This window comes from Lasioglossum baleicum, unplaced genomic scaffold (assembly GCF_051020765.1).
Source record: "Lasioglossum baleicum unplaced genomic scaffold, iyLasBale1 scaffold0028, whole genome shotgun sequence".
Lineage (NCBI taxonomy): Eukaryota > Metazoa > Arthropoda > Insecta > Hymenoptera > Halictidae > Lasioglossum > Lasioglossum baleicum.
In genome coordinates this window covers 1,622,989-1,642,355 of record NW_027469088.1, presented here as the reverse complement: position 1 = coordinate 1,642,355, position 19,367 = coordinate 1,622,989, and the positions used below count along the sequence as shown (strand labels likewise).

The window sequence follows — 19,367 nt, the reverse complement described above, 5'->3', positions numbered from 1 at the left end:
TCTACCCCTACCGATAGGGGTGTTACGAGCCAGGGCCGCGAGCAGCACGAGTGGCCGGCGAAGGGTTATTACCCTAGGAATATGATATAAATTTGTTAGTTAAGGAACGCGGACGAACCCAATGCGAAATTGGGGAGCCGCTAAGATTATTGACAGCGAGGACGAACCTGACGCGAAATCAGGGAGCTGTTAGGATGCGGACGAACCCAATGCAAAACTGGGGAGCCGCTAGGTTGGATAAATCTCTGTTCGGACAATTGGAATGTCGCGAAAGAACCTAATGGTTAATCAGGGAATTGCTAGGATAATTAGTAAGCCTCGTAACTAGTATAATTTAATTGATACAATCCGAGCGGTAAGATTGTATCATGTGGGGACGTTCAATTACTTGGTTAGGATATTGGACGATAATTATGGGTTTAATGAATTTGAGTTAATTATCAAAGAAGACAAATATATATAAGAAGTACTTCTTAAACATTCGAATTCTACCGCGCTAGTCGAGTAGGTAAAGTAGAGCACGGATAAAATATAACTAAACAGAGTTGAGAGTAATTAGCACGTTTTGAGAAATATAAAAGTGGATCGAATTTGTAATCTGTGAGGGACAGGATTGTAATCAATAAACATTGAATGTTGTTTCTCATTTTTTCAGGTTGGTAAACTATCTTATAAATATTGTCAATAGCTGTATAATATAATAAATCTCATTTTTTCAGAGAAACGTTTCAGTTTGTTGTTGTATTAATCTTGCCCCAGATTAATAATAATTAAATCACATATTATATATATTCTTACTATAGAGTTTCGTTCTACAAGTGTATTTGTGTCGCGAATGAACTGAATTTAGAATAAGAAAGAAATTGAAAGGTGATATTACCTAAGCTAAGACGCACGGTGTTGACGCACTGGCAATGCGGGGGACTCGGAGCAACATTGTCACTGCCTAACAGATTTTAGACCGAACTCGCGGAATCTGTACGGTTAAACTTTGATTCAAAAGGAACGAACGTCCGATCTCACTGGTAGTTGACTTCCGAGATGCAGCACGACGCGACACTATTCGTGATTACGACAGTACTAGCCCACGAGAGTAGAAATGTAAGGGCTTATATAGCCCTGCAATGACGGGTGGTACTTGTCAGTACCCTTCAAGTGAACATTCGTATTTTGTCAACGACCAGTTGGTCGTGCGTACGTTTGGGCCCTAAACTAACCTAAACAATTATGTAGATTTATCTAGGGTAGCTCTGTTCGTTTATCTAGGACGGTTCCTGCCAGAGATGATATTAAACACCTGTTCGTCATCCGTAACAGGGGTGATACTGAGGTAAACTCCCCCGCACTTAATTGCAATTTGCTCTAAAACGAGAAAAGATATCGACATGGGATAAACGGCAAACAAAAGATATAGATACACTCTATATTTCAGATTTTTTTCAGAATTTTTTGCTAATTATTTATAGTTGAAAATAATTAATTAATTTTTTGGGAATTTTTTTTGCTATCTTCCCCTGGGTTGACACCTACCAAAAAATTCTAAAATATTGCTATGATTCTAACCTATTTTGTAAAAAATTTTCAAAAGTGTCCGTTTGGTGGAACAGTGTCAAAAAAAATAAAGTATGCCGGCGAACGCTCGGTTTGATCAGTAACGGCGCAGCGGCCGAGTCCCCTTGCGGTGGCTAGTGACGGGAACGAACGAGAAGTCGGCGCGTGTACGGGAAAGCTGATACATGTAAAAATGCGACTAAATCTTCTAATATATGATTACAGTTGGAAGTCTAAACAATTATATTTTAGGAAATAGCTTACATTGAAGAAGAAAAATACGTGTAAAGCTAGTTTGTTGCTGTCAAGTAACAGAAAGAAGAGCCTACTTTGCCCCAAATCTGAAGACAAATAGTAAGAACACTAAATAGTTGGAATTAGAGAAAGAGACAAATACCTTCCAGAATCATATTCTTCTACAGTATTTTTTAATTCTTTCCTACGACTAATATTAGCATTTGTGCGACGCCTTCGAGATGTAATACCATTTTGTAATCGACTCAAATCAAGCTCTTGTTCAACAATCAGATCTTTTACTTTTTGTAAAAATTTAATAATATTTAATTATATATACAAACCTCTGTATATGTAGAATAACATGAAGAATGTTTACCAGTAATTTAATTATAAAAGATACTGTACCTAAAAATGCCAAACATTAGTATTTTGTTTCCCTAGTTTTTGACTTGCAATATTGTGAAATAATTCCACAATATTATTTGTACGCACTGGACAATTATGAACGCTGACACGCGATGCTATGTTTAACCAAGTACGTCTCATATACGTCATAAATAAAAGAATGTTTGGAAACTTGCTTGATGCAGTATCAGCCATCGTTTGAATAATTGATAAGCCTTGCACAAATTTTATTGCAGGTACTAAAGGCAAAGACATCGCCATACGTACAATAGAATGGGGAGCATTATGTAATCCACGCTTGCGCCACCTTCGAAGAACAGCCTGTAATATATAAACCGAAACCTAGGATTATGTGATAATGCAACTAAAAATGTATTATAAATAGCATGACAAACCTGACAATAATGGAACCAGCAGCCGTGTATATCTGCTTTGGGAAATAACCTGCTTAGGGTATTAACAGCTGCCGTTTCATAATCGCTCATTATAAACTTTACATTGTTTGGCAATTCGGGTATCAAATAAATTATTTTTTCCCATATGGCAGTATATAAAGTAGCTGTTCGTTTTTCGCATAATATAAGAAGAGTCGCAATACCCTTAAAAAAATAATGATCTCACATATTGCACTCGTTTTAACATTTTAACATATAAAACTAATGCAGATCATGTCTTACGGTATCCGTGCAGCGTATGTGAAGAGAGTACAGCTGTGCTATGTGGGGTTTCTTAGGTAAGACCTAAAATCATTAAAAAAAACAAAATATTACATAATGTATTATGACCTATACACATTCTAGACTTACAACATAGATAATTTCAAAAAAGTGATTACTAAGTTATGATTCTGAACGACTTTACCGTTCATTTACGAAACTGTTCATAATAAGAAATAAGTAAAAATGTTCGAGTCAAACATAAGGACGTTGTACAGGATTTATAATGGTATTCTTGTACTTACTGCAAAAGTTCCATCTACGTACAATTCCGAAGATTTTGACAATGCTTTAACTAAAATGTCAGATGACAAAATTATTGCGTTTTCGTTTTTTTTCTGACACTACATAATGTACATTTAAGTATTGCAGAGGTTGATAATTGAGAATCATTTCATGTAAGAGTACAATCGTCTCTGGTACTCGTGGCTTACAATATAATCTTCCCCTTTCTAATGTTGGTCTTAGTTTTTGAAAAGACAAATGTGCTCCAGCATCTGGATGTCTGTAATTATGAACAAATTCATATGTCTATTTCAATAAAACTATGTATAAAAAGAATGTTTGAAAACATACTTTCTACAAACGTCTTCGAATATTTTCTTGAATGGTAACGCCGTTTCTCGACAAAGCCGAAGCATTTCTTCCTTCATTTTTTCTTGTTCAATTATGTGCATCCGTTCCGGATGATTGTGATCGTTTAAAACTTTCACGCACCCATCACCGATGTCCATGATTGCCCCACGACACCCCGTAGTACGGCGTGTGTTGCAGCGGAAAATATTTTTGCTGCGATTGTCTTTATCATACGTGTAATTGTTATATACGTAAATGAAACTACCGACTGATTTTCCGGGAACTTTTTCCATTTCAAAAACAGCGCACAACGATCAAAGTAACACAGCTAAGTTGTTAAATTATCCAAACCACACTGCAAGAAAATTCGATAGCGAACGAACATGTAGTTATGAACAGTAGTATTCGAAACAAACGAAAGTTAACGGCAAGACAAATGCCTGCAGAGACAGTGTAAGATCGCTGATATTATTTTTAAAATTTACCTTTTATATTCCAAACATAAGTGAACATGTAATAACCGTAAACGAATAAGATTTGTAGATTCTGTATGTATTTGTCATGTTCATATTTTTCATGTATACATATAATACAATATTTATTAACTTATTATATAACTTATTCTTAATTATTGTTATATTATCTTAATCTATTACGACCTGCAATTAAACCATTACAACAAAAGATTACATTTTAATTTGCTTGTTCTTTTTAGCTAAAGTTGTTGCAATGATATGTACATGCTTCTCATGGTTAGTTATCATATCAGAATTAAGAAAATCACCAATCCAAGCCCTTCCTTTTCAAAGGTATCTCCTATTTATTCAGTTTTATTACAACTCTTAATTATTTTGAGTACATATTTTTTCAATTTGGAGAGTCGGAGTCGAAATCGGAGTCGGAGTTGGAGTTAAGGATTTTGTCTATCGACTCCGAAGCCCTACTTGAAACGATAAATTGTCTTCATCAGTACAACCAGCAGATTCGAAACTATCATCTTCATCGGCAATTTTACTGTTTCAGCTGAAAACAAATTATATGGAAATAATACAAATTTAACCTATTGCAGACTGAGTTCAAGTATTGATTATAAAGAGATTTATACCTTGCACTTTCATTTTCTCACTTTCATATCCTACACTTAAGCCGGGTCTATGACGATGAAAATTTTCTTCACAATACACACAGGCAGAGAATTTTATTCTCGGTATCCCAATGTCAGGTTCTCAAATCCTTGGGAGGCCTCAGAGAATTTTAATTGGCACAGATTGCATCGTCTGTAAAATATAATTAAAGAAATCACAAAGTATCGTGTCCATTACTTTTGAACTAACTTTTTGCAGACAGAATTTACTTATCTAAAATATTTTAATCAGATTTTAGCATTCTATTGATGATTTTCATCCATCGAAAACGAACATCACCATTTTTTTCTCGATTTTCATCTCATACTGTCTCGAAGAATCGCCCGTTAAATTTTCTCTCACATGTTGCCGATACATATGTACTAATATGTGCTGGACTAGACCGGACCAGCATTTTTGCGGAAGAAAAGTCGCAGCATATCTTAGTGACGACACGATGACCTAAAACAATTTTCCAAGAGAATTAATGTACGTAATTATTATTGTATTATGTATGTAAATATAGTTGGATATAACAATATAATTATTTTAAAATATATTACAAATACACAGGACTTGTTCCAATACCAAAAATTAGTAAAATGGTAAGTAATACGTGAAACAAGAAAGCATTATTTACTTTTAATGTTGTAAATAACATTAAATCACTTAAGGATTTCTAAAATAAATTAGATAATACACCTTGTGTACTTACAAGTTTTTCGATAATGACAGGTAGCGTCAAAAAACATTTCTGCAACACATGAAATATATCCCAATTTGAAAATTTAATATTTGTTTCGCTCATACTTTTTTTAGGGAGTGTTATCCGTATATATCTTATAATTTATAATATTATAATTTATAACATCTTACACAATAACCCGTAAAACTAACACCACTGAAAAATTCTGATACTATAGACATATTATGCATACATAAAAAATATAACCAGAAAATATAACCATAAACTAATCACCCAGCACAACTCACGATGGTAAACAACAGCTGAATTCTCGTTCTGTGCGCAATCCATTTTGTGTCCAATTCTACATTTGCGCAATTCGTATTCTGTGGTGTGCAATCCCGCTGTGCGCCAAACAGCCGTGTGCGCCATCTCGTTGTGCGCCATCGTCGTGTGCGCCATCGAAGGCCTCTCTTCGAAGAATACGCGGCCATCAACAAAGGGTATTTCGATTCGTCGGAGGACGACGTGATGAAGTAAAATTGCAATTTATTCTGCGAGGCTCACATTCTCAACGGCGAGAAGTGGCCGAAGCCACCGCAACAATATAAACAATTAACGGCCCCCCCTCATCGAGGAGCCGTTAAATTATCAAACGTTGCCCGGTCCGCGGCTATAAAATGGTTGGGGAGCACTGCTGTTAAGCATAAGTGACAGCTATTGGATTCGAAGAATTTCAAGCTCTTATTTTCAACCCAGGTCTAGCGAAACCTGAGAATTAACCTGTACAATCCAATATTGTACCAACACAGAGTGGAACCACGCGCATGATCTCGTTCTGCAACCGTAGCAGAGATGGACCCGTTCGAAGAATACGCGGTCGTCCACAAAGGGTATTTCGATTCGTCGGTTGACGACGTGATAAAGAAAAGTTGGAATTTGGTCTGCGAGGCTCACCGTCCCACTGGCGAGACGGGGCCAAGCCTCCGCAAAAATATAAACAATTGACGTCTGGCCCTCATCGGGGCGCGGTAAAATAATCAAACGTTGACCAGTTCGCGACTATAAAATGTTTGGGGAGCACTGCTGTTAAGCACAAGTGCAAGCTTTTGGATTCGAAGAATTGCAAGCTCTTAATATCACACCAGGTCTAGCGAAACCTGAGAATAAAGCTGTGCAGCCCAATATTGCACCAACACAGAGTGGATCCACGCGCAGGATCTCGTTCTCCTATCGAAACAGAGATGGTCCCGTTCAAAGAATACGCGACCATCCACAAAGGGTATTTCGATTCGTCGGAGCACGACGTGATGAAGTAAAATTGGAATTTATTCTGCGAGGCTCACAGTCTCACCGGCAAGGAGTGGTCGAAGCCACCGTAGCAATATAAACAATTAACGCCCCACCCCCCTCATCGAGGCCCCGTAAAATTATCAAACGTTGCCCTGTCCGCGGCTATAAAATGGTTGGGGAGCACTGCTGTTAAGCACAAGTGAAAGCTTTTGGATTCGAAGAATTTCAAGTTCGAATTTTCACCACAGGTCTAGCGGAACCTGAGAATAAAGCTGTGCAGCCCAATATTGCACCAACACAGAGTTGATCCACGCGCAGGATCTCGTTCTCCAACCGAAGCTGAGATGGACGCGTTCGAAGAATACGCGGTCATCAACAAAGGGTATTTCGATTCGTCGGAGGACGACGTGATGATGTAAAATTGGAATTTATTCGGCGCGGCTCACCGTCCCACTGGCGAGACGGGGCCGAAGCCTCGGCAAAAATATAAACAATTAACGTCTCGCCCCTCATCGTGGCGCGGTAAAATTATCAAACGTTGACCGGTTCGCGACTATAAAAAGTTTGGGGAGCCTGCTGTAAAGCGCAAATGGGAGCTGTTGGATTCGAAGAATTGCAAGCTCTTAATATCACCATAGGTCTTGCGAACCCTGAGAATTAAGCTGTATAACCCAATATTGCACCAACACATAGTGGATCCACGCGCACGATAGCGTTGTCCTATCGAAACAGAGATGGACCCGTTCGAGGAATACGCGACCATCCACAAAGGGTATTTCGATTCGTCGGAGGACGACGTGATGAAGTAAAATTGGAATTTATTCTGCGAGGCTCACCGTCTAACCGGCGAGAAGTGGTCGAAGCCACCGTAACAATATAAACAATTGACGCCCCCCCCCTCATCGAGGCGCCGTAAAATTATCAAACGTTGCCCTGTCCGCGGCTATAAAATGGTTGGGGAGTACTGCTGTTAAGCACAAGTGAAAGCTTTTGGATTCGAAGAATTGCAAGCTCGCATTTTCACCACAGGTCTTGCAGAACCTGAGAATAAAGCTGTGCAGCCCAATATTGCACCAACACAGAGTGGAACCACGCGCACGATAGCGTTCTCCTATCGAAACACAGATGGACCCGTTCGAAGAATACGCGACCATCCACAAAGGTTATTTCGATTCGTCGGAGCACGACGTGATGAAGTAAAATTGGAATTTATTCTGCGAGGCTCACCGTCTCACCGGCGAGAAGTGGTCGAAGCCACCGTAACAATATAAACAATTGACGCCCCCCCCCCTCCTCATCGAGGCGCCGTAAAATTATCAAACGTTGCCCTGTCCGCGGCTATAAAATGGTTGGGGAGCACTGCTGTTTAGCACAAGAGAAAGCTTTTGGATTCGAAGAATTGCAAGCTCGCATTTTCACCACAGGTCTTGCGGAACTTGAGAATAAAGCTGTGCAGCCCAATATTGCACCAACACAGTGTGGATCCTCGCGCAGGATCTCGTTCTCCAACCGAAGCAGAGATGGACGCGTTAGAATAATACGCGATCATCCACAAAGGGTATTTCGATTCGTCGGTTGACGACGTGATAAAGAAAAGTTGGAATTTGTTCTGCGAGGCTCACCGTCCCACTGGCGAGACGGGGCCGAAGCCTCCGCAAAAATATAAACAATTAACGTCTCGCCCCTCATCGTGGCGCGGTAAAATTATCAAACGTTGACCGGTTCGCGACTATAAAAAGTTTGGGGAGCCTGCTGTAAAGCATAAAGGGGAGCTATTAGATTCGTAGAATTGCAAGCTCTTAATATCACCATAGGTCTTGCGAACCCTGAGAATTAAGCTGTGGAGCCCAATATTGCACCAACACCGAGTGGAACCACGCGCACGATAGCGTTCTCCAATCGAAACAGAGATGGACCCGTTCGAAGAATACGCGACCATCCACAAAGGTTATTTCGATTCGTCGGTTGACGACGTGATAAAGAAAATTTGGAATTTGTTCTGCGAGGCTCACCGTCCCACTGGCGAGACGGGGCCGAAGCCTCCGCAAAAATATAAACAATTAACGTCTCGCCCCTCATCGTGGCGCAGTAAAATTATCAAACGTTCACCGGTTCGCGACTATAAAAAGTTTGGGGAGCCTGCTGTAGAGCGCAAATGGGAGCTGTTGGATTCGAAGAATTGCAAGCTCTTAATATCACCATAGGTCTTGCGAACCCTGAGAATTAAGCTGTATAACCCAAACTTTCACCAACACAGAGTGGAACCACGAGCAGGGTCTCGTTCTGCAACCGTAGCAGAGATGGACCCGTTCGAAGAATACGCGACCATCCACAAAGGGTATTTCGATTCGTCGGAGCACGACGTGATGAAGTAAAATTGTAATTTATACTGCGATGCTCACAGTCTCACCGGCCAGGAGTGGTCGAAGCCACCGTAGCAATATAAACAATTGACGCCCCCCCCCCCTCATCGAGGCGCCGTAAAATTATCAAACGTTGCCCTGTCCGCGGCTATAAAATGGTTGGGGAGCACTGCTGTTAAGCACAAGTGCAAGGTTTTGGATTCGAAGAATTGCAAACACGCATTTTCACCACAGGTCCAGCGGAACATGAGAATAAAGCTGTGCAGCCCAATATTGCACCAACACAGAGTGGATCCTCGCGCAGGATCTCGTTCTCCAACCGAAGCAGAGATGGACGCGTTCGAATAATACGCGATCATCCACAAAGGGTATTTCGATTCGTCGGTTGACGACGTGATAAAGAAAAGTTGGAATTTGTTCTGCGAGGTTCACCGTCCCACTGGCGAGACGGGGCCGAAGCCTCCGCAAAAATATAAACAATTAACGTCTCGCCCCTCATCGGGTCGCGGTAAAATTATCAAACGTTGGCCGGTTCGCGACTATAAAATGGTTGGGGAGCACTGCTGTTAAGCACAAGTGAAAGCTTTTGGATTCGAAGAATTTCAAGTTCGAATTTTCACCACAGGTCTAGCGGAACCTGAGAATAAAGCTGTGCAGCCCAATATTGCACCAACACAGAGTTGATCCACGCGCAGGATCTCGTTCTCCAACCGAAGCTGAGATGGACGCGTTCGAAGAATACGCGGTCATCAACAAAGGGTATTTCGATTCGTCGGAGGACGACGTGATGATGTAAAATTGGAATTTATTCGGCGCGGCTCACCGTCCCACTGGCGAGACGGGGCCGAAGCCTCGGCAAAAATATAAACAATTAACGTCTCGCCCCTCATCGTGGCGCGGTAAAATTATCAAACGTTGACCGGTTCGCGACTATAAAAAGTTTGGGGAGCCTGCTGTAAAGCGCAAATGGGAGCTGTTGGATTCGAAGAATTGCAAGCTCTTAATATCACCATAGGTCTTGCGAACCCTGAGAATTAAGCTGTATAACCCAATATTGCACCAACACATAGTGGATCCACGCGCACGATAGCGTTGTCCTATCGAAACAGAGATGGACCCGTTCGAGGAATACGCGACCATCCACAAAGGGTATTTCGATTCGTCGGAGGACGACGTGATGAAGTAAAATTGGAATTTATTCTGCGAGGCTCACCGTCTAACCGGCGAGAAGTGGTCGAAGCCACCGTAACAATATAAACAATTGACGCCCCCCCCCCTCATCGAGGCGCCGTAAAATTATCAAACGTTGCCCTGTCCGCGGCTATAAAATGGTTGGGGAGTACTGCTGTTAAGCACAAGTGAAAGCTTTTGGATTCGAAGAATTGCAAGCTCGCATTTTCACCACAGGTCTTGCGGAACCTGAGAATAAAGCTGTGTAGCCCAATATTGCACCAACACAGAGTGGATCCACGCGCAGGATCTCGTTCTCCAACCGAAGCTGAGATGGACGCGTTCGAAGAATACGCGGCCATCAACAAAGGGTATTTCGATTCGTCGGAGGACGACGTGATGATGTAAAATTGGAATTTATTCGGCGCAGCTCACCGTCCCACTGGCGAGACGGGGCCGAAGCCTCGGCAAAAATATAAACAATTAACGTCTCGCCCCTCATCGGGTCGCGGTAAAATTATCAAACGTTGGCCGGTTCGCGACTATAAAAAGTTTGGGGAGCCTGCTGTAAAGCACAAATGGGAGCTTTTGGATTCGAAAAATTGCAACCTCTTAATATCACCATAGGTCTTGCGAACCCTGAAAATTAAGCTGTGGAGCTCAATATTGCACCAACACAGAGTGGAACCACGCGCACGATAGCGTTCTCCTATCGAAACAGAGATGGTCCCGTTCAAAGAATACGCGACCATCCACAAAGGGTATTTCGATTCGTCGGAGCACGACGTGATGAAGTAAAATTGGAATTTATTCTGCGAGGCTCACAGTCTCACCGGCAAGGAGTGGTCGAAGCCACCGTAGCAATATAAACAATTAACGTCCCACCCCCCTCATCGAGGCGCCGTAAAATTATCAAACGTTGCCCTGTCCGCGGCTATAAAATGGTTGGGGAGCACTGCTGTTAAGCACAAGTGAAAGCTTTTGGATTCGAAGAATTTCAAGCTCGAATTTTCACCACAGGTCTAGCGGAACCTGAGAATAAAGCTGTGCAGCCCAATATTGCACCAACACAGAGTTGATCCACGCGCAGGATCTCGTTCTCCAACCGAAGCTGAGATGGACGCGTTCGAAGAATACGCGGTCATCAACAAAGGGTATTTCGATTCGTCGGAGGACGACGTGATGATGTAAAATTGGAATTTATTCGGCACGGCTCACCGTCCCACTGGCGAGACAGGGCCGAAGCCTCGGCAAAAATATAAACAATTAACGTCTCGCCCCTCATCGTGGCGCGGTAAAATTATCAAACGTTGACCGGTTCGCGACTATAAAAAGTTTGGGGAGCCTGCTGTAAAGCGCAAATGGGAGCTGTTGGATTCGAAGAATTGCAAGCTCTTAATATCACCATAGGTCTTGCGAACCCTGAGAATTAAGCTGTATAACCCAAACTTTCCCCATCACAGAGTGGAACCACGCGCAGGGTCTCGTTCTGCAACCGTAGCAGAGATGGACCCGTTCGAAGAATACGCGACCATCCACAAAGGTTATTTCGATTCGTCGGAGCATGACGTGATGAAGTAAAATTGGAATTTATTCTGCGAGGATCACCGTCTCACCGGCGAGAAGTGGTCAAAGCCACCGTAACAATGTAAACAATTGACGCCCCCCCCCCTCATCGAGGCGCCGTAAAATTATCAAACGTTGCCCTGTCCGCGGCTATAAAATGGTTGGGGAGTACTGCTGTTAAGCACAAGTGCAAGCTTTTGAATTCGATGAATTGCAAGCTCGCATTTTCACCACAGGTCTTGCGGAACCTGAGAATAAAGCTGTGCAGCCCAATATTGCACCAACACAGAGTGGAACCACGCGCACGATAGCGTTCTCCTATCGAAACACAGATGGACCCGTTCGAAGAATACGCGACCATCCACAAAGGTTATTTCGATTCGTCGGAGCACGACGTGATGAAGTAAAATTGGAATTTATTCTGCGAGGCTCACCGTCTCACCGGCGAGAAGTGGTCGAAGCCACCGTAACAATATAAACAATTGACGCCCCCCCCCCCTCCTCATCGAGGCGCCGTAAAATTATCAAACGTTGCCCTGTCCGCGGCTATAAAATGGTTGGGGAGCACTGCTGTTTAGCACAAGAGAAAGCTTTTGGATTCGAAGAATTGCAAGCTCGCATTTTCACCACAGGTCTTGCGGAACTTGAGAATAAAGCTGTGCAGCCCAATATTGCACCAACACAGTGTGGATCCTCGCGCAGGATCTCGTTCTCCAACCGAAGCAGAGATGGACGCGTTAGAATAATACGCGATCATCCACAAAGGGCATTTCGATTCGTCGGTTGACGACGTGATAAAGAAAAGTTGGAATTTGTTCTGCGAGGCTCACCGTCCCACTGGCGAGACGGGGCCGAAGCCTCCGCAAAAATATAAACAATTAACGTCTCGCCCCTCATCGTGGCGCGGTAAAATTATCAAACGTTGACCGGTTCGTGACTATAAAAAGTTTGGGGAGCCTGCTGTAAAGCATAAATGGGAGCTATTGGATTCGTAGAATTGCAAGCTCTTAATATCACCATAGGTCTTGCGAACCCTGAGAATTAAGCTGTGGAGCCCAATATTGCACCAACACCGAGTGGAACCACGCGCACGATAGCGTTCTCCAATCGAAACAGAGATGGACCCGTTCGAAGAATACGCGACCATCCACAAAGGTTATTTCGATTCGTCGGTTGACGACGTGATAAAGAAAATTTGGAATTTGTTCTGCGAGGCTCACCGTCCCACTGGCGAGACGGGGCCGAAGCCTCCGCAAAAATATAAACAATTAACGTCTCGCCCCTCATCGTGGCGCAGTAAAATTATCAAACGTTCACCGGTTCGCGACTATAAAAAGTTTGGGGAGCCTGCTGTAGAGCGCAAATGGGAGCTGTTGGATACGAAGAATTGCAAGCTCTTAATATCACCATAGGTCTTGCGAACCCTGAGAATTAAGCTGTATAACCCAAACTTTCACCAACACAGAGTGGAACCACGAGCAGGGTCTCGTTCTGCAACCGTAGCAGAGATGGACCCGTTCGAAGAATACGCGACCATCCACAAAGGGTATTTCGATTCGTCGGAGCACGACGTGATGAAGTAAAATTGTAATTTATACTGCGATGCTCACAGTCTCACCGGCCAGGAGTGGTCGAAGCCACCGTAGCAATATAAACAATTGACGCCCCCCCCCCCCCCCTCATCGAGGCGCCGTAAAATTATCAAACGTTGCCCTGTCCGCGGCTATAAAATGGTTGGGGAGCACTGCTGTTAAGCACAAGTGCAAGCTTTTGGATTCGAAGAATTGCAAACACGCATTTTCACCACAGGTCCAGCGGAACATGAGAATAAAGCTGTGCAGCCCAATATTGCACCAACACAGAGTGGAACCACGCGCACGATAGCGTTCTCCTATCGAAACACAGATGGACCCGTTCGAAGAATACGCGACCATCCACAAAGGTTATTTCGATTCGTCGGAGCACGACGTGATGAAGTAAAATTGGAATTTATTCTGCGAGGCTCACCGTCTCACCGGCGAGAAGTGGTCGAAGCCACCGTAACAATATAAACAATTGACGCCCCCCCCCTCCTCATCGAGGCGCCGTAAAATTATCAAACGTTGCCCTGTCCGCGGCTATAAAATGGTTGATGAGCACTGCTGTTTAGCACAAGAGAAAGCTTTTGGATTCGAAGAATTGCAAGCTCGCATTTTCACCACAGGTCTTGCGGAACTTGAGAATAAAGCTGTGCAGCCCAATATTGCACCAACACAGTGTGGATCCTCGCGCAGGATCTCGTTCTCCAACCGAAGCAGAGATGGACGCGTTAGAATAATACGCTATCATCCACAAAGGGTATTTCGATTCGTCGGTTGACGACGTGATAAAGAAAAGTTGGAATTTGTTCTGCGAGGCTCACCGTCCCACTGGCGAGACGGGGCCGAAGCCTCCGCAAAAATATAAACAATTAACGTCTCGCCCCTCATCGTGGCGCAGTGAAATTATCAAACGTTCACCGGTTCGCGACTATAAAAAGTTTGGGGAGCCTGCTGTAGAGCGCAAATGGGAGCTGTTGGATTCGAAGAATTGCAAGCTCTTAATATCACCATAGGTCTTGCGAACCCTGAGAATTAAGCTGTATAACCCAAACTTTCACCAACACAGAGTGGAACCACGAGCAGGGTCTCGTTCTCCAACCGAAGCTGAGATGGACGCGTTCGAAGAATACGCGGTCATCAACAAAGGGTATTTCGATTCGTCGGAGGACGACGTGATGATGTAAAATTGGAATTTATTCGGCGCGGCTCACCGTCCCACTGGCGAGACGGGGCCGAAGCCTCGGCAAAAATATAAACAATTAACGTCTCGCCCCTCATCGTGGCGCGGTAAAATTATCAAACGTTGACCGGTTCGCGACTATAAAAAGTTTGGGGAGCCTGCTGTAAAGCGCAAATGGGAGCTGTTGGATTCGAAGAATTGCAAGCTCTTAATATCACCATAGGTCTTGCGAACCCTGAGAATTAAGCTGTATAACCCAATATTGCACCAACACATAGTGGATCCACGCGCACGATAGCGTTGTCCTATCGAAACAGAGATGGACCCGTTCGAAGAATACGCGACCATCCACAAAGGGTATTTCGATTCGTCGGAGGACGACGTGATGAAGTAAAATTGGAATTTATTCTGCGAGGATCACCGTCTAACCGGCGAGAAGTGGTCAAAGCCACCGTAACAATGTAAACAATTGACGCCCCCCCCCCCCCTCATCGAGGCGCCGTAAAATTATCAAACGTTGCCCTGTCCGCGGCTATAAAATGGTTGGGGAGTACTGCTGTTAAGCACAAGTGCAAGCTTTTGAATTCGATGAATTGCAAGCTCGCATTTTCACCACAGGTCTTGCAGAACCTGAGAATAAAGCTGTGCAGCCCAATATTGCACCAACACAGAGTGGAACCACGCGCACGATAGCGTTCTCCTATCGAAACACAGATGGACCCGTTCGAAGAATACGCGACCATCCACAAAGGTTATTTCGATTCGTCGGAGCACGACGTGATGAAGTAAAATTGGAATTTATTCTGCGAGGCTCACCGTCTCACCGGCGAGAAGTGGTCGAAGCCACCGTAACAATATAAACAATTGACGCCCCCCCCCTCCTCATCGAGGCGCCGTAAAATTATCAAACGTTGCCCTGTCCGCGGCTATAAAATGGTTGGGGAGCACTGCTGTTTAGCACAAGAGAAAGCTTTTGGATTCGAAGAATTGCAAGCTCGCATTTTCACCACAGGTCTTGCGGAACTTGAGAATAAAGCTGTGCAGCCCAATATTGCACCAACACAGTGTGGATCCTCCCGCAGGATCTCGTTCTCCAACCGAAGCAGAGATGGACGCGTTAGAATAATACGCGATCATCCACAAAGGGTATTTCGATTCGTCGGTTGACGACGTGATAAAGAAAAGTTGGAATTTGTTCTGCGAGGCTCACCGTCCCACTGGCGAGACGGGGCCGAAGCCTCCGCAAAAATATAAACAATTAACGTCTCGCCCCTCATCGTGGCGCGGTAAAATTATCAAACGTTGACCGGTTCGCGACTATAAAAAGTTTGGGGAGCCTGCTGTAAAGCATAAAGGGGAGCTATTAGATTCGTAGAATTGCAAGCTCTTAATATCACCATAGGTCTTGCGAACCCTGAGAATTAAGCTGTGGAGCCCAATATTGCACCAACACCGAGTGGAACCACGCGCACGATAGCGTTCTCCAATCGAAACAGAGATGGACCCGTTCGACGAATACGCGACCATCCACAAAGGTTATTTCGATTCGTCGGTTGACGACGTGATAAAGAAAATTTGGAATTTGTTCTGCGAGGCTCACCGTCCCACTGGCGAGACGGGGCCGAAGCCTCCGCAAAAATATAAACAATTAACGTCTCGCCCCTCATCGTGGCGCAGTGAAATTATCAAACGTTCACCGGTTCGCGACTATAAAAAGTTTGGGGAGCCTGCTGTAGAGCGCAAATGGGAGCTGTTGGATTCGAAGAATTGCAAGCTCTTAATATCACCATAGGTCTTGCGAACCCTGAGAATTAAGCTGTATAACCCAAACTTTCACCAACACAGAGTGGAACCACGAGCAGGGTCTCGTTCTGCAACCGTAGCAGAGATGGACCCGTTCGAAGAATACGCGACCATCCACAAAGGGTATTTCGATTCGTCGGAGCACGACGTGATGAAGTAAAATTGTAATTTATACTGCGATGCTCACAGTCTCACCAGCCAGGAGTGGTCGAAGCCACCGTAGCAATATAAACAATTGACGCCCCCCCCCCCTCATCGAGGCGCCGTAAAATTATCAAACGTTGCCCTGCCCGCGGCTATAAAATGGTTGGGGAGCACTGCTGTTAAGCACAAGTGCAAGCTTTTGGATTCGAAGAATTGCAAACACGCATTTTCACCACAGGTCCAGCGGAACATGAGAATAAAGCTGTGCAGCCCAATATTGCACCAACACAGAGTGGATCCTCGCGCAGGATCTCGTTCTCCAACCGAAGCAGAGATGGACGCGTTCGAATAATACGCGATCATCCACAAAGGGTATTTCGATTCGTCGGTTGACGACGTGATAAAGAAAAGTTGGAATTTGTTCTGCGAGGTTCACCGTCCCACTGGCGAGACGGGGCCGAAGCCTCCGCAAAAATATAAACAATTAACGTCTCGCCCCTCATCGGGTCGCGGTAAAATTATCAAACGTTGGCCGGTTCGCGACTATAAAAAGTTTGGGGAGCCTGCTGTAAAGCACAAATGGGAGCTTTTGGATTCGAAAAATTGCAACCTCTTAATATCACCATAGGTCTTGCGAACCCTGAAAATTAAGCTGTGGAGCTCAATATTGCACCAACACAGAGTGGAACCACGCGCACGATAGCGTTCTCCTATCGAAACAGAGATGGTCCCGTTCAAAGAATACGCGACCATCCACAAAGGGTATTTCGATTCGTCGGAGCACGACGTGATGAAGTAAAATTGGAATTTATTCTGCGAGGCTCACAGTCTCACCGGCAAGGAGTGGTCGAAGCCACCGTAGCAATATAAACAATTAACGCCCCACCCCCCTCATCGAGGCGCCGTAAAATTATCAAACGTTGCCCTGTCCGCGGCTATAAAATGGTTGGGGAGCACTGCTGTTAAGCACAAGTGAAAGCTTTTGGATTCGAAGAATTTCAAGCTCGAATTTTCACCACAGGTCTAGCGGAACCTGAGAATAAAGCTGTGCAGCCCAATATTGCACCAACACAGAGTTGATCCACGCGCAGGATCTCGTTCTCCAACCGAAGCTGAGATGGACGCGTTCGAAGAATACGCGGTCATCAACAAAGGGTATTTCGATTCGTCGGAGGACGACGTGATGATGTAAAATTGGAATTTATTCGGCGCGGCTCACCGTCCCACTGGCGAGACGGGGCCGAAGCCTCGGCAAAAATATAAACAATTAACGTCTCGCCCCTCATCGTGGCGCGGTAAAATTATCAAACGTTGACCGGTTCGCGACTATAAAAAGTTTGGGGAGCCTGCTGTAAAGCGCAAATGGGAGCTGTTGGATTCGAAGAATTGCAAGCTCTTAATATCACCATAGGTCTTGCGAACCCTGAGAATTAAGCTGTATAACCCAAACTTTCCCCAACACAGAGTGGAACCACGCGCAGGGTCTCGTTCTGCAACCGTAGCAGAGATGGACCCGTTCGAAGAATACGCGACCATCCACAAAGGTTATTTCGATTCGTCGGAGCATGACGTGATGAAGTAAAATTGGAATTTATTCTGCGAGGATCACCGTCTCACCGGCGAGAAGTGGTCAAAGCCACCGTAACAATGTAAACAATTGACGCCCCCCCCCCCCTCATCGAGGCGCCGTAAAATTATCAAACGTTGCCCTGTCCGCGGCTATAAAATGGTTGGGGAGTACTGCTGTTAAGCACAAGTGCAAGCTTTTGAATTCGATGAATTGCAAGCTCGCATTTTCACCACAGGTCTTGCGGAACCTGAGAATAAAGCTGTGCAGCCCAATATTGCACCAACACAGAGTGGAACCACGCGCACGATAGCGTTCTCCTATCGAAACACAGATGGACCCGATCGAAGAATACGCGACCATCCACAAAGGTTATTTCGATTCGTCGGAGCACGACGTAATGAAGTAAAATTGGAATTTATTCTGCGAGGCTCACCGTCTCACCGGCGAGAAGTGGTCGAAGCCACCGTAACAATATAAACAATTGACGCCCCCCCCCCCCTCCTCATCGAGGCGCCGTAAAATTATCAAACGTTGCCCTGTCCGCGGCTATAAAATGGTTGGGGAGCACTGCTGTTGAGCACAAGAGAAAGCTTTTGGATTCGAAGAATTGCAAGCTCGCATTTTCACCACAGGTCTTGCGGAACTTGAGAATAAAGCTGTGCAGCCCAATATTGCACCAACACAGTGTGGATCCTCGCGCAGGATCTCGTTCTCCAACCGAAGCAGAGATGGACGCGTTAGAATAATACGCGATCATCCACAAAGGGTATTTCGATTCGTCGGTTGACGACGTGATAAAGAAAAGTTGGAATTTGTTCTGCGAGGCTCACCGTCCCACTGGCGAGACGGGGCCGAAGCCTCCGCAAAAATATAAACAATTAACGTCTCGCCCCTCATCGTGGCGCGGTAAAATTATCAAACGTTGACCGGTTCGTGACTATAAAAAGTTTGGGGAGCCTGCTGTAAAGCATAAATGGGAGCTATTGGATTCGTAGAATTGCAAGCTCTTAATATCACCATAGGTCTTGCGAACCCTGAGAATTAAGCTGTGGAGCCCAATATTGCACCAACACCGAGTGGAACCACGCGCACGATAGCGTTCTCCAATCGAAACAGAGATGGACCCGTTCGAAGAATACGCGACCATCCACAAAGGGTATTTCGATTCGTCGGTTGACGACGTGATAAAGAAAAGTTGGAATTTGTTCTGCGAGGCTCACCGTCCCACTGGCGAGACGGGGCCGAAGCCTCCGCAAAAATATAAACAATTAACGTCTCGCCCCTCATCGGGGCGCGCTAATATTATCAAACGTTGACCGGTTCGCGACTATAAAAAGTTGGGGGAGCCTGCTGTAAAGCACAAATGGGAGCCTTTGGATTCGAAAAATTGCAAGCTCTTAATAT

The 19,367-nt window shown here is 44.6% G+C and overlaps 1 long non-coding RNA gene across 1 annotated transcript; it reads left to right on the top strand.

The window, feature by feature from the left end:
- Positions 1 to 463: 463 nt before the first annotated feature.
- LOC143219395 (uncharacterized) lies at positions 464 to 787 on the top strand. The gene is made up of 2 exons (XR_013011311.1): positions 464 to 655; positions 720 to 787. It is a non-coding gene; the product is annotated as an uncharacterized LOC143219395 (long non-coding RNA).
- The last annotated feature ends 18,580 nt before the right edge of the window (positions 788 to 19,367 follow it).